The following is a 12,677-nucleotide window of genomic DNA, read 5'->3' as shown; positions in this document are numbered from 1 at the left end:
TGGCCTCAGCCAACCTCTCTCGCAGTTGCCGAATTTTCGAGATCTAACATTGGGATGTACCTCTCAGGAATATAATAATCCTGACCAGGTGGTCTTGAACTTTGGCCAGGATCATGTGGTATTGTAGAGGCACCCCCTTCATCTAGAGTATGATCATCATTCACGAGCCGTTTATCTTCCCTTTGAGGGTGCTCCTCAGTCCGTGGTGTAGTCTCTTAAGAGATTCTGGGTAGTGGTTGTCCACTCCCAGATTCAGGGATATTTCTAGTGGGTGCAGCCATTGATATAATGAGCGGAAGTTTGTGTGGAGGTTTATATGAATACCATAATACTCTCAATGAAAGCACCAAACTGTTGACGTCGTTTTTTGTCAACTAAAAGAAAGAGGAATTAAGCAGAAAATATAATTTGAATGGACAAAAAGAAAGACATGGATTGTTATGTGGTTCAGTAGTTAATTCTACCTAGTCCATGAGTTACTTTTATTAATGTCTTGTGTTGAAGCCTCAAAGCAATGTCATAGAGCTTAGGTCCAAAATTTGTGTGTCTCTTTAAATGACTACAATCCAAGTATTTATAGACCCAATTACAGAAACCTTCCTCCACCATTTTAGGGAGGAGTTATATAACTATCTTATTTAAATTTGTAGGGAATTTACTCATTTGGTATCTCATGTTTTTGCAAAGTATCATTTTGGTACCCTCTGTTTTCAATAATGCTCATATGGTACCATGTATTTTAAAATTATACATATTTGATACCCTAGACTCAGATTTGATAGATAAAATTTTGTCAATATAATCAAACTGTCATCAGTTATATGTAATTAAGTAATTAAATTTAAATTTGAAACTTACATAATTGACAGCAGTTTGATTAAATTGGTAAAATTTTATTAATTAAATTTGACTTTATGGTACTAAATATGTACGATTTTAAAATACAGGGTATCATATGAGAATTATTAAAAATAAAGGGTACCAAAATGAGACTTTGCAAAAATACAGGGTACTATATGGTTACCTACCCAAATTTGAATTACAAACGACTGAGTACAATATCTAAACTAATTGATGAAGAATAGAGAAAATTTACTTGAATATTACTTTTTGATACTTTCAAACACAATATCGAGTTGACATGGATACTCTACGAGCTGGCTTCCTTATTTCAAGTTAAAATACCCATTACTTCGTAATTGTAGAAATATTATTAATAGTAATAATATTTAAATCTGAGATTAATTGTGATCACTCCGAATTTACTTTCCAAACATGAATATTTCGTTCTCAAAAACAAGGTATAACATGTTTAGATTTTAAATTTGAGTTTGTATTACTCATTAATGACTTGGCTAACTTATTTGAGTCATCGTTAAGATTTGTATTAGTTGATCAAACTTTTCAAGTTATTTTTTATCATTTTTGACATACATAAATTTGGACAAATGAATATATTAGCATAATAGTATTTGCGCCTTAAGCCCTCAAGTTTGCCACTATTATTTTATTCCGCCTCCCCCAATGGATAATTATTATTCTGTGGCTCTAAACTCTGCAATCAAGACTTCTGAACTGTCTGCATTATGCCCCTAATACCCTACCTAATATTAGGCTTATATTAATTAAACATAGGCTTGCTGCTTTTTAACTTATTCAAGTTTTACCTCTCATATAAATATTATGCATGTTCATACATTATATCTTATCACACTTGCATAACTATATACACACACTACAATATTTTTACACTGGAACAGAACTCTTTTCTTTTTTTTTCTTTTTCTTTTCTTGTTTCTTTTTTAAGAAAATTCTAGAATGTTTTTATATATATCTACTTAATTTAAGCTTCTCAATCTTTGTTCCTTCTATAATTTAATTTCTTTTTTTGGACACGTTTGGGAGTTTATATTTTGGATTGGCATAAGAGTATGACTGTAGCCGGCTGACAATACCAGTAATTGTCCCCAAAGCTAGTGTTTTGCATTAACAAAAACAGGGTGGTATATTTTCTTAGGTTTTTGTGAGAGCCTTGTTGTATGACGCTTCTATTCCCTACAGCTTTTTTTTTTTTTTTGGAACAATTAAATAACTCTTTATGTTATACATATTTTATATTTACTGTACATAATATCTGTGGTATAAAGAAACATCCTAGCTAACTTGGCGAAAGTATTAAATTGCTTTATCCAGTATGTGAACATACTAAAAAATCAAAAATCAAAATCCCTAATAAATTAAATCACATTTTAAATTTATTATGATTTAGACACAATATCTTACTAAAACAAATTTAGTCAAAACTCTTTTGTATAAATAAGAAACTTGTTGTGAGTAAAACTAAAAGTTATAACCATATATATTTTAATAATATAATTATGAAAGTATGATTTTTTTTTCTCAACTTCATTTTGTAGTCGGATAAGGCTGTGACTAAAAATTAAGATTTATTTGAATTCACAATTAATATAAATATATATATCTTTATATATTATAAATGTATGATTAAAGAATTTATTATTTTTCATTAGATTTAACATTTTTTTAATGAAGAAATGACACTAAATATGAATTTTTTTTACTTTAGAAAATATGATAGTTTTTTTTTCTTCTTAAGTTTCTTATGGCACATTTTTTTTGTTTATAGTTTTATGGGAGTTTTTTTCCCATATATTTGTAATATTTTATTTGTATATCATATTTTATTTTGTATACATTTTTAGTAGCTAGTTTTAATATGTTTTGAGATAATTTTTATAATTTTAATCTATTTGTAATTTTTTTATAGTTCGTATTTTATAAAACGTTTTTTTTACATTATTTTGTGAAGAAAAAAAAACGGAGACCTTCATCACCGTATTTTTTATTCTCATTTCTTCCATTTTTTTATCTTCTTCAATCAATATTTTATCCACATTAATTGGTTGTCACTATCAAAATAATTTTGATTTTTTTTGTGGTAGTAATTGTATATCACAGTCAATTTTTTTTAGTGATGTGTGGTAATTGGTCACAATTATAAAAATTAATTTTATTTTTTAAGTTGTGTTGTAATAACCAGTTACAACTATAAAAATAATTTTGATTTTTTTAGTAATATACCATTATAAAAATTCTAACTAAATTGTAACTTGTTACTTAGTGAGATTTGGATAAAAAACTGATAAATAAAATAAATTGATCGTGAAGGTAATTGGTTACAACTAAGTCTGAAAAAAAAAACTAGTTGTGATGGTAACTGGTTGCCTAGATCCAAACAAAAAAAATTAAACTGATCATAATTGTAACTGGTTACAACTAGGTATGAAAAAAAATCAAATATAAAAAAAAAATCAATCGCCGTGGTACCTGATTATTTAATCAGGTGTGAAAACAAAATCAGATCTAAACAAAAAGATCTAATTGATCATCATCGTAACTGGATATAGCTAGGTTTAAAACAAATCAGATATCAATAAAAATAATCAATCGCCATGCTACCAAGTTCCTTAAATAGATTTGGAAAAAAAAACTTGAATTGAACAAAAAAAAAATCTGAACAGATCGTGATAGTAACTGGTTACAATTAGGTTTTGAAGAAAAAAAACCAAATATGAAGTGTAAAATCATATTTGAAATGAAAAAATTAGATGTGAAAAAGAAGAACAACAACAAAAAGAATAAGAATAAAACCAACTCTGAAGAAAGAAGAAGATGAAGAAAAAGAAGAACCCGAGGAGCAGAGGTGTGTCGTCGTCGGGGCCAGGGGCGAAGGTGGCATCACCGGCGGAGGGCTGAGATGAGGGAACCAAATGAGGGAGAAGAGAGGAAGAAATGAGAAAAGATGGAGATATATCGCGAGGGAGAGAGAGAGTTTTGTGTAATTATGTTTATGGTAGTCTATCTTTTTATATATATATTTTATGGAATTGTCCTATTTTAAACATTTTTTTTCAAAGCTAACCATATTTTGTATAACTACTATTTTTCCCATAAATATATAAACTATGTTTATTTTTCCCATATTAATGTAAATTTCGCTTAATTTATTATTTTCTAATACCGTTAGTTTTAAAGTTGTTAACGTTGTTTTTCGTCAACTTAAAACGTAGAGCAATTAAACAATATGAGCTATGGTGCGAATGAATAGTATGGTGGAACAACAATGTTTTTACGTGGTTCAGCAGTTGAATCTGCTTAGTCCACGAGTCTATGTTATTAAGACTTGAAGTTTTCTGGAAATCCTTCAGAGATGAATTACCCAGAGTTTTCTCTCAAGATATCAAAAGATCCTTTTTTTTTCTTTACAAGTGTTCATGACCTCTCTATTTATAGAGAGGTTTCAGAGTTCATTCCCACATATTTCGGGAAGATACTTCTGCATATTAATTGAAGTAATTACATTAAATGTTGTAACTCCTATAAACAAGGAAACGTCCACTGAAGACCCGGAAACGGATAACAAACTTGTTAATATCCCTTTAATGTTGGGATGTTACAATAATAAATATCTTTAAACGTACATAATGCATTACATCAGATGACTCATCAAATCTTCGAGGTCAGCAACCAGCACCGTGTCAGTCAAGGTTTACAGATAGGTTACGAACTGGCCGTCTTATTCCAAGGCCTGCTCGGAGCAGATAAATTCTATCGAGGCTGTCATATTTCGAGCATGCACCTTTTAAGCTCGGACTACTCGATCTGAAGGCACTCGGTAACGGATGTATCCCGATGCTATGCCTTTTCGAGCCTGGAAAGAATCTCGAGGTTACATGTCTTTGAGATTGCCATCTTGCTTCGGAGGTTTTACAACTGGACCTTAAACATGTGTTTTATATATCTCGAGCTCATACTTGACGAGTCCAGCTTTCGGGGTCATAAATTCTGGTCTCGAAATTTGGGTGTAATATTTTGCCCTCTCAAAAGTATTTGTTCGAATCCTATGAGAAGGAAACGTTTGAACTACTTCCATTGAGAACCGTACCATCAAATATACTCGAGTGTGGACACGCGTCAGCTGAGTATTGATCACCCAAAGTACTTGAGTACCTTAGAAACCTGCCCACGCCTATCTGTCAGCCATCCTTTATGGTACCATCGAATCATTTGTCCCTGACCGTCGGATTGGATACGAAATATGGCCAGCGGCTCAGATCAACTTGGCCTTTGACATTCCCAGGGGCCTATATATACGTCCCCATCGTCTTCCCCACTTCACTTTCGCTTGTGTTTTCAGAGGAAAAAAGAAGAAAAACCAGAGTTTTGGTTTGCCTCGGTTCTTGCATGTTCTCCAAACCTAGAAAACAAAACAACGTTGGCTTGTTCGACTCCGTGAGATCGTCTTTGCAACCACTCCTTCGGTCTTCAATTTCTCAGTACCCGCCAGCTTCATTGTGTAAGTATCTGTTCTTAACCCCTTTTATCTGCGTTCATACTATATCTCTTCATGCACGTTTATGCTTCTGTTGCACCTTGGGCACTAGTTTAGCAATAGGATATTTTTGGTCCATTCATTAGTTTAATACGCACTAGAATATTTCGGCTGACAAATATTAGATCTAAATTCTAACATTATTGGCTCCAAACCCCAGTTCATGCGCAAAAGACCCAAATGTGGTTCTTTCACTGAGTTTTTGAATTTCGGATGACATATCTTGCACAACAAGATATTGGGTACAAAATCAGGGTTTTCTAAAGAATGCATGATTCCCAAAAATATCACTTTTTGAGTAATCGCCACCTTTTTTTTCCCTGATATATCGGGATTTTCAATAACATATCCACCTTCCTTTCTTTCGGTGGAATACACGCTCTGAGACTAGCTTCATCCTTTGGATCGAGCTTGCCTTGTAGCCTCGATCATTCAAGCTTAGGTCTTCTATTTATCTCATTATTTCCTGTTTTCTTGGCCCTCACCCTTTTGCTTTCTTGTTAAATGCCGCAGAAATCGGGAAAGTGGTGGGGGTCTAAGCTTGCGATTCCTTATTCACCCGCAACCCCGAGCCCGAAATCTCCTTTCACTCGGAACCAGCGCCTAATCCGGGAGCACGAACTGAGGTATGAGCAAGAGGATATTCGAGATCACTTTAGACGTCAAATAGACGAGGTCGAAGAAGGAAAAAGGAAAAAACTAAGGGTTGCCCTTTACCCAGCTTCAGATACCAAGCCCAGACCGATTCCTTTCGACCCTACGCTCAAAGTGACAGTCGCTTTCAAGCCAGGTGATCTTCAATTCTCGCTGATGGGGGAACCTTCTACCTCGCAGCCGACCTCGATACCTACCCCGAGAAGGGAATTCTTCGAGGTCGAGCACTATTGGAGCTCGATCTCATTGTTAGGGCAGATTACTGACATTCTGGCCCTACACGCCATAGGACTGTCGGGCTCGCTGAGGTGTCGAGCTCTGACCTCCCATGAGCAAAGTTCCCGCGCTATGGGAGATGGGAATCCTGAGAGTAAGCTGAGGTATGCAGCTTGGAGCCAGGAGCACATGAAGGCAGGAGCTGTTCTGCCTTTGAAGTCCTTTTTTAAAGGCTTCTTGGATTTCGTTGGGCTGGCTCCCTTCCAGGTCACACCAATTCTTACAGGGTTCTGTCCGCCTTAAGGTTGCTTTACCACGAGCTGAAGTGGGAAGGACCTTCGCCTGAAGAGATCTTATATCTCTTCTGTCTAAAAAGCAATCCCTCCCGAGCTCGGGGAGGAGACGGCTTCTATTACCTTTCGAACTATCCCAAAGAGATGAAGATCTTCGGGGATCTTCCCAACCATCCTCCGGACTTCAAGAAGGCCTTCTTCTGGACAGATGGCCTAGCTCCATCCCAATACTATTCGTTTAGGCGAATTCGTAATCCCAAACTTCTTTCTTTTTTGTGCTCAAATTTTTTTAGGATCGTGCTTAGTTAAAATGTGTTTATTCTTCCAGCCAACTTCCACCGTCCTACTCCCACCAAGGAGATGAGAGAGCACAAAGAGGCTCTGCTCCAACTCCCTTATGGCAGGAGGTCCCTCTCTTATCTCCTGCACGAAGACAAACTCCGGGCATGCGGCCTCTTGGAGAAGGATCGGTCCACATCTGACTGGTCCAATAAAAAGTATGACCACTGGGAGCTCATGCCTCTCCCAACCAGCAACCTTCCTCCGAGGAGAAATGTGAGGCCTCCATCTCCAGCTCGGCGTCGCGTGAGTCCGCAATCGGGGAATGAGGCCAACGATGAAGCCTCGAGCTCGAGCTCGAGCTCAAGTGACCGAGGTACAGTCATCCTTTGCTCGGATTTTTGGTCTCCCTCACTACTAAAGCATAAACCCGATAGATTAATACTATGTAAGGACAATAGGAACCATTTCTATGTATGGTCTTGGGTAGATGAGAGGGTACATAGATTCGATAGCTGGCTCGGGAAATATAACACCATGTATAGTTTGAATGAGGTATAGGACGGAATAGCCGTTCAATATGGGACTAATGACTATAGAGACCTTTTGAGGTTGACTTCCACTTATAGGGAAGGTACTCCCCCCGCTTCTTCTGAAGATGGGGGAATTACGTGGTCGTCGAGCACGATCTCGAGGGAGAGTTCCAGTTAGGTTTCTCTCCACTTGTCTTTTCATTCCTTGTCTGACTGCATCATGCTAACTTATTTTGTTTTGGGATATCTCATAATGCGATGTGAATGTGCAGGTGATATGGACTCCGACCTTGACAACGTACTGGCCAGCAGCGGAGCTCAAAGGAGTAAGCGCCCGAGGGGGTCGCAGAAATCTGACCAGCCTGCTAAGGTCCTTAAGAGGACCGAGAAGAAACCTCCTCCCCCGGCTCCCGCTGCTTCAAGCCCGGCTTTGAGTCCACCTCCTCAGGCCGAGACGTCCTCTGTGACCTTGCCTCTCACTCCTCTTGCGATCTCAGTCAACCCCACGCTTGGCCCACCTCTGAAAAAACACTCAGCCTCAAGAACACACCGACTTTCGATTTCTACTCACATCGATGAGTATGTGATCGATAATGCATCCGAACCTCACGGGTCTACGCTCGGCTCGGACGTTCTGTCTCGGGTGGGCCAGAGTTTTGGTGGCTTCGACGCCCCTCACTGGAAGTTCTTGAATGATGCTCGAGACTGCAACACTCTTTATGAGAAGAGCATCGAGCTCACTGCTACGGTAATCTTTCTCATCTTGCTCCAAGCTGTATTTATACTTGGTTCGTATTCTAATTTGATTTCTTTGTATGCCAGACTCTTGCTGTCTCTACTCAACTTAACTATAAGCTGAACAACGAGGTCCATTCAAGCATGGCTTTTGCTCAGGAGTCGAAGGATCTCTAACTCAAGCTCAGTGACGACCTCAAGGCCACAAAGGCAAAGATGGAGGCCGAAGCTGAATAGCTAAAGGCCAAGACAATCGAGCTCGAAGAGCTGAAGTCCCGGCTCATGGGGTTTGAGAAGATGAATGCCCGGGTCGCGGAGCTTGAGAAGATCAATGCCAAGCTTGAAGAAGAGAAGGTCGCCACTTTCGAGATCATGGAGGGTGAAAAGCTTCGTCTCCTTGAAGAGTTTAAGGAGAAGAAGGATCAGGCAATCGACCTGGCCATGTATAGAATCTGGGCCAATAATGTCGACCTTGACACCAGATTCTTAGGCCCCCTTGAGGAAAAACTTGTGGCTAAATGGCAAGCTTGGCTTGATGAGGAGGAGGCTGCTCAGGATGAGGCAGAAGGAGCCAGGGAGGATGTTGATGCTGAGAAGGCCAAGGAGAATGCTCCTCCTTCTTAAATCTTGCTTCGGGGCTACGTCCCTCTGAATTTCTTGTAATAGTCTGTGTTTGATTTTTTACTTTTTATGCCCCTGGGGCCAAGACAATTCTATAGCTCTTGAAAGAGCTGCCTTTTTACGAGCTATTTTCGAGCTCAGACTTATGATTCTGAGATACCATTTTTGACTTTATTTTAATATATTTGCTTTACATTTCTTGGGTCGAAATATTTCATGCATTTTATATTAAAGTGTCCTATATGCCTTTTTATTCATACAATCATATGGTGGATTTAAGCTCGAGGTTCAATGCATTCATGCACAGTTTGCTTGAAATATCTGTATCCGATCTCGTTATTTGTCAAGGTCGGGGATTACTTTTACCATGCACCCGAAAGTACTTATATGGTATGTAATGCAAATGGTTTAGTTATATCTTGCTTTTTTAGTTACTTTTCCTCGTCCTCGAGTAGCTCCCCGAGGTTATGGGGTCGAAACTATCGTTTTGCAAGATACTCCAGCCTCGATCTCGACTTAATGCGAAGTGGATTTATGCTCCAACTTACTGTCGATTAGTTTTAGCTAGTTTGTTCCAAACCTATTAAGGTCGTGTTTGGTTTGTAATCCATACACTTATATTTTTAATCTAGTCCACATATTTGGTTACATCCAAACATTTTTATCTTTTGATAATTTGGTTATGTCCAAACTTTCTTAGCTCGCGCATTTGGTTACGTTCAAACATTTGTATGTTTTTGATAGTTTGGTTATATCCAAACTATCTTAGCTCGCGCATTTGGTTACGTCCAAACACTTGTATGTTTTTGATAGTTTGGTTATATCCAAACTATCTTATCTCACACATTTGGTTATATCCAAACACTTGTATTTTTTTTCGTATATGCTATTTTATTTTTTCAAGCTGATGGTATACGTACCACTAATGCCCCCTTAATATCCTATGAGTGTGACCATAGGTTATTTAATTAAGAGAGATTGCAAAAAATACAGCATATTAAAATGAAATCAAACTTTATTCGAATAATTCAATAATAGGAAATAGTACAAACAAACAAGCATGGTTATAGGCGACACCATTCCTACACTATTGATAGTAAGGTCATAGATGTTCGCTATTCCATGCTCGTGGTACCAAACTTCCATTCAATCTTGCCAACTTGTATACGCCGGGTCGGATGACTGATTTTATCTGATAAGGTCCTTCCCAATTTGGCCCGAGCATGCCAGCTGCTGGATCCCGTGTCGCCAAGAATACACACCTCAGCACCAAATCTCCTACGCCGAATTTTCTATCTCGAACTCTTTTTTTGAAGTACCGGGTAGCTCGCTGTTGGTATGTAGCATTTTTTAGCTGAGCTTCATTCCTTCTTTCTTCAATCAGGTCCAGACTTTCTTCGAGCTGGGATTGGTTCGAGGCTTAGTCATAAGCGAGGGCTCAAATTGTGGGAATTTCGACCTCGATTGGCAACATAGCCTCGCAACCATACGCCAGAGAAAATGGGGTATTCCCTGTTGAAGTACGGGTTGTGGTTCTATATGCCCATAGAACTTGGGGCAATTCTTCAGGCCATTTTCCTTTAGCTTCTTCCAACTTTTTCTTTAGCGAACTCTTAAGGGTTTTATTTATAGCTTCGACCGGGCCATTCGCCTGGGGATGGGCCACAGATGAGAAGCTATTTATTATCCCATTTTTTCGCAAAATTTGGTAAACAGATCGCTGTCGAATTGAGTACTGTTATCGGACACAATCTTCCTTGGCATCCCATATCGACATATGATGTTCTTCACTACGAATTCAAGGACTTTCTTCAAGGTGATTGTCGCCAAAGGTTCAGCTTCGGTACACTTCGTGAAGTAATCTACGGAAACTACTGCGTATTTCACTCTGCCTTTGCCAGTCGGCAATGAGCCTATGAGGTCGATTCCCCAGACCGCAAATGGCCACGGGGAGGTCATCATAGTTAGCTCGGAGGGTGGAGCTCGAGGAATTGAGGCGAACCATTGGTACTTATCACACTTCTTGACGTAGTCAAACGAATCTGTTTTGATGGTAGGCCAAAAGTATCCCTGGCGTATGATCTTCTTGGATAGGCTATGCCCCCCAATATGGTCTCTACAGAATCCTTCATGAATTTCTTCTAGGATTTTCTTAGCCTCAGGTGGGATCACACATCAGAGTAGCGGCATGGAATATCCTCTTCTATATAGATTTCCATCTATAATGGTATACCAGGGGATCTGATACATCAGTTTTCGAGCCTTGGTCCGTTCTTCTGGGAGAGTGCCAGTCTCAAGGTATTCAACTATCAGAGTCATCCAGGTTGGCTCGGAATTGATCATGCAAACATCTTTCTGCTCAGGCTCGATAATACTGGGCATCGTGAGATGTTCGATTGGCACAACATTCAGTTCGTCAGCCTCGGTAGAGGTAGCAAGCCTGGCTAAGGCATCTGCGTTCGAGTTCTGTTCCCAGGGGACCTGTTCTATCGCATAAAACTCGAAATGCTCCAGTGTTGATTTTTCCTTTTCTAAATATGCAGCCATTCTCGTACCACGAGCCTGGTACTCTCCTAAAATTTGATTAACCACCAACTGGGAGTCACTGTAGCAATGTATCACTTTGGCTTTGAGTTCCTTGGCTATACGGAGCCCCGCCAGTAGGGCCTCATATTCGGCTTCGTTATTCGATGCGTCGAAGTTAAATCTCAAGGCAGAGTGAAATTGACTTCATGCTGGGGTGATCAGAATTACACCTGCTCCCGTTCCATTCTCATTGGAAGACCCGTCAACATAAAGTTTCCACAACTCGCGGGCCAGGGTTATAACTTCATCGTTGGTCACTCCATTGCATTCCACTATGAAGTCTGCCAGGGCCTATCCTCTTATGGTCATCCTCGGATGATAAGTGATCTCGAACTGTCCGAGTTCAACGGCCCATTTCAGCAATCGACCTAAGGCTTCTGGCTTGTACAAGACTTGTCTTAGTGGTTGATTAGTCAGTACATGGATGGGGTGTGCCTGGAAATAAGGTCGGAGCTTTCGAGATGAGTGGATTAGGCTGAGAGCTAACTTCTCCATCAAGGGATATCTCGATTCTGACCCCAGTAACCTTTTACTGACATAATACACAGGCCTTTGCACTTTCTGTTCTTCTCATACGAGTACCGCGCTAATGGCGTGCTCAGTCGTAGCAAGGTATAGGTATAGAATTTCTCCCGTAATGGGTTTTGACAAGATGGTGGGTTCTGTGAGATGCTTCTTGAGCTCCTAAAAAGCTAACTCGCATTCCTCCGTCCATTCGAACTTCTTGCCTCCCCTCAAAAGGTTGAAAAATGGAAGACAACAGTCTGTAGATTTCGAGATAAATCTACTTAGCGTTGCCATCCTGCCAGTCAAACTTTGGACATCCTTATGCTTCCGAGGTGAGGGCATATCAATTAGAGCCTGGAACTTGTCTGGATTTTCTTCTATTCCCCGGGCATTTACAATGAAGCCTAGGAATTTTCCCGAAGATACTCCGAAAGAGCACTTCTAAGGGTTGAGCTTCATGTTATATCTCCGTAACACGGCGAAGCATTATTTGAGGTCGTCCACATGGTTATTGTTATGTTGAGATTTAACTAACATATTGTCAACATAAACTTCCATGTTATTACCTATTTGCTCAGAGAACATCATGTTTACAAGCCGCTGGTAAGTGGCTCCAGCATTCTTGAGTCCGAATGGCATGACTTTGTAGCAATATAGCCCTTTATCTGTTACAAAACTCATATGCTCTTGGTCAGGGGCATGCATGGCAATCTAGTTATATCCAAAATAAGCATCCATGAATGACATAAGTCCATGCCCTGCCGTGGCATCTACGAGCTGGTCGATCTGAGGTAAGGGGAAACAGTCCTTAGGACAGGCTTTATTGAGGTCCAAGTAATC

Source organism: Humulus lupulus, chromosome 7 (genome assembly GCF_963169125.1).
Source record: "Humulus lupulus chromosome 7, drHumLupu1.1, whole genome shotgun sequence".
NCBI classification, from domain to species: Eukaryota; Viridiplantae; Streptophyta; class Magnoliopsida; order Rosales; family Cannabaceae; genus Humulus; species Humulus lupulus.
This window is presented reverse-complemented; position numbering follows the sequence as displayed.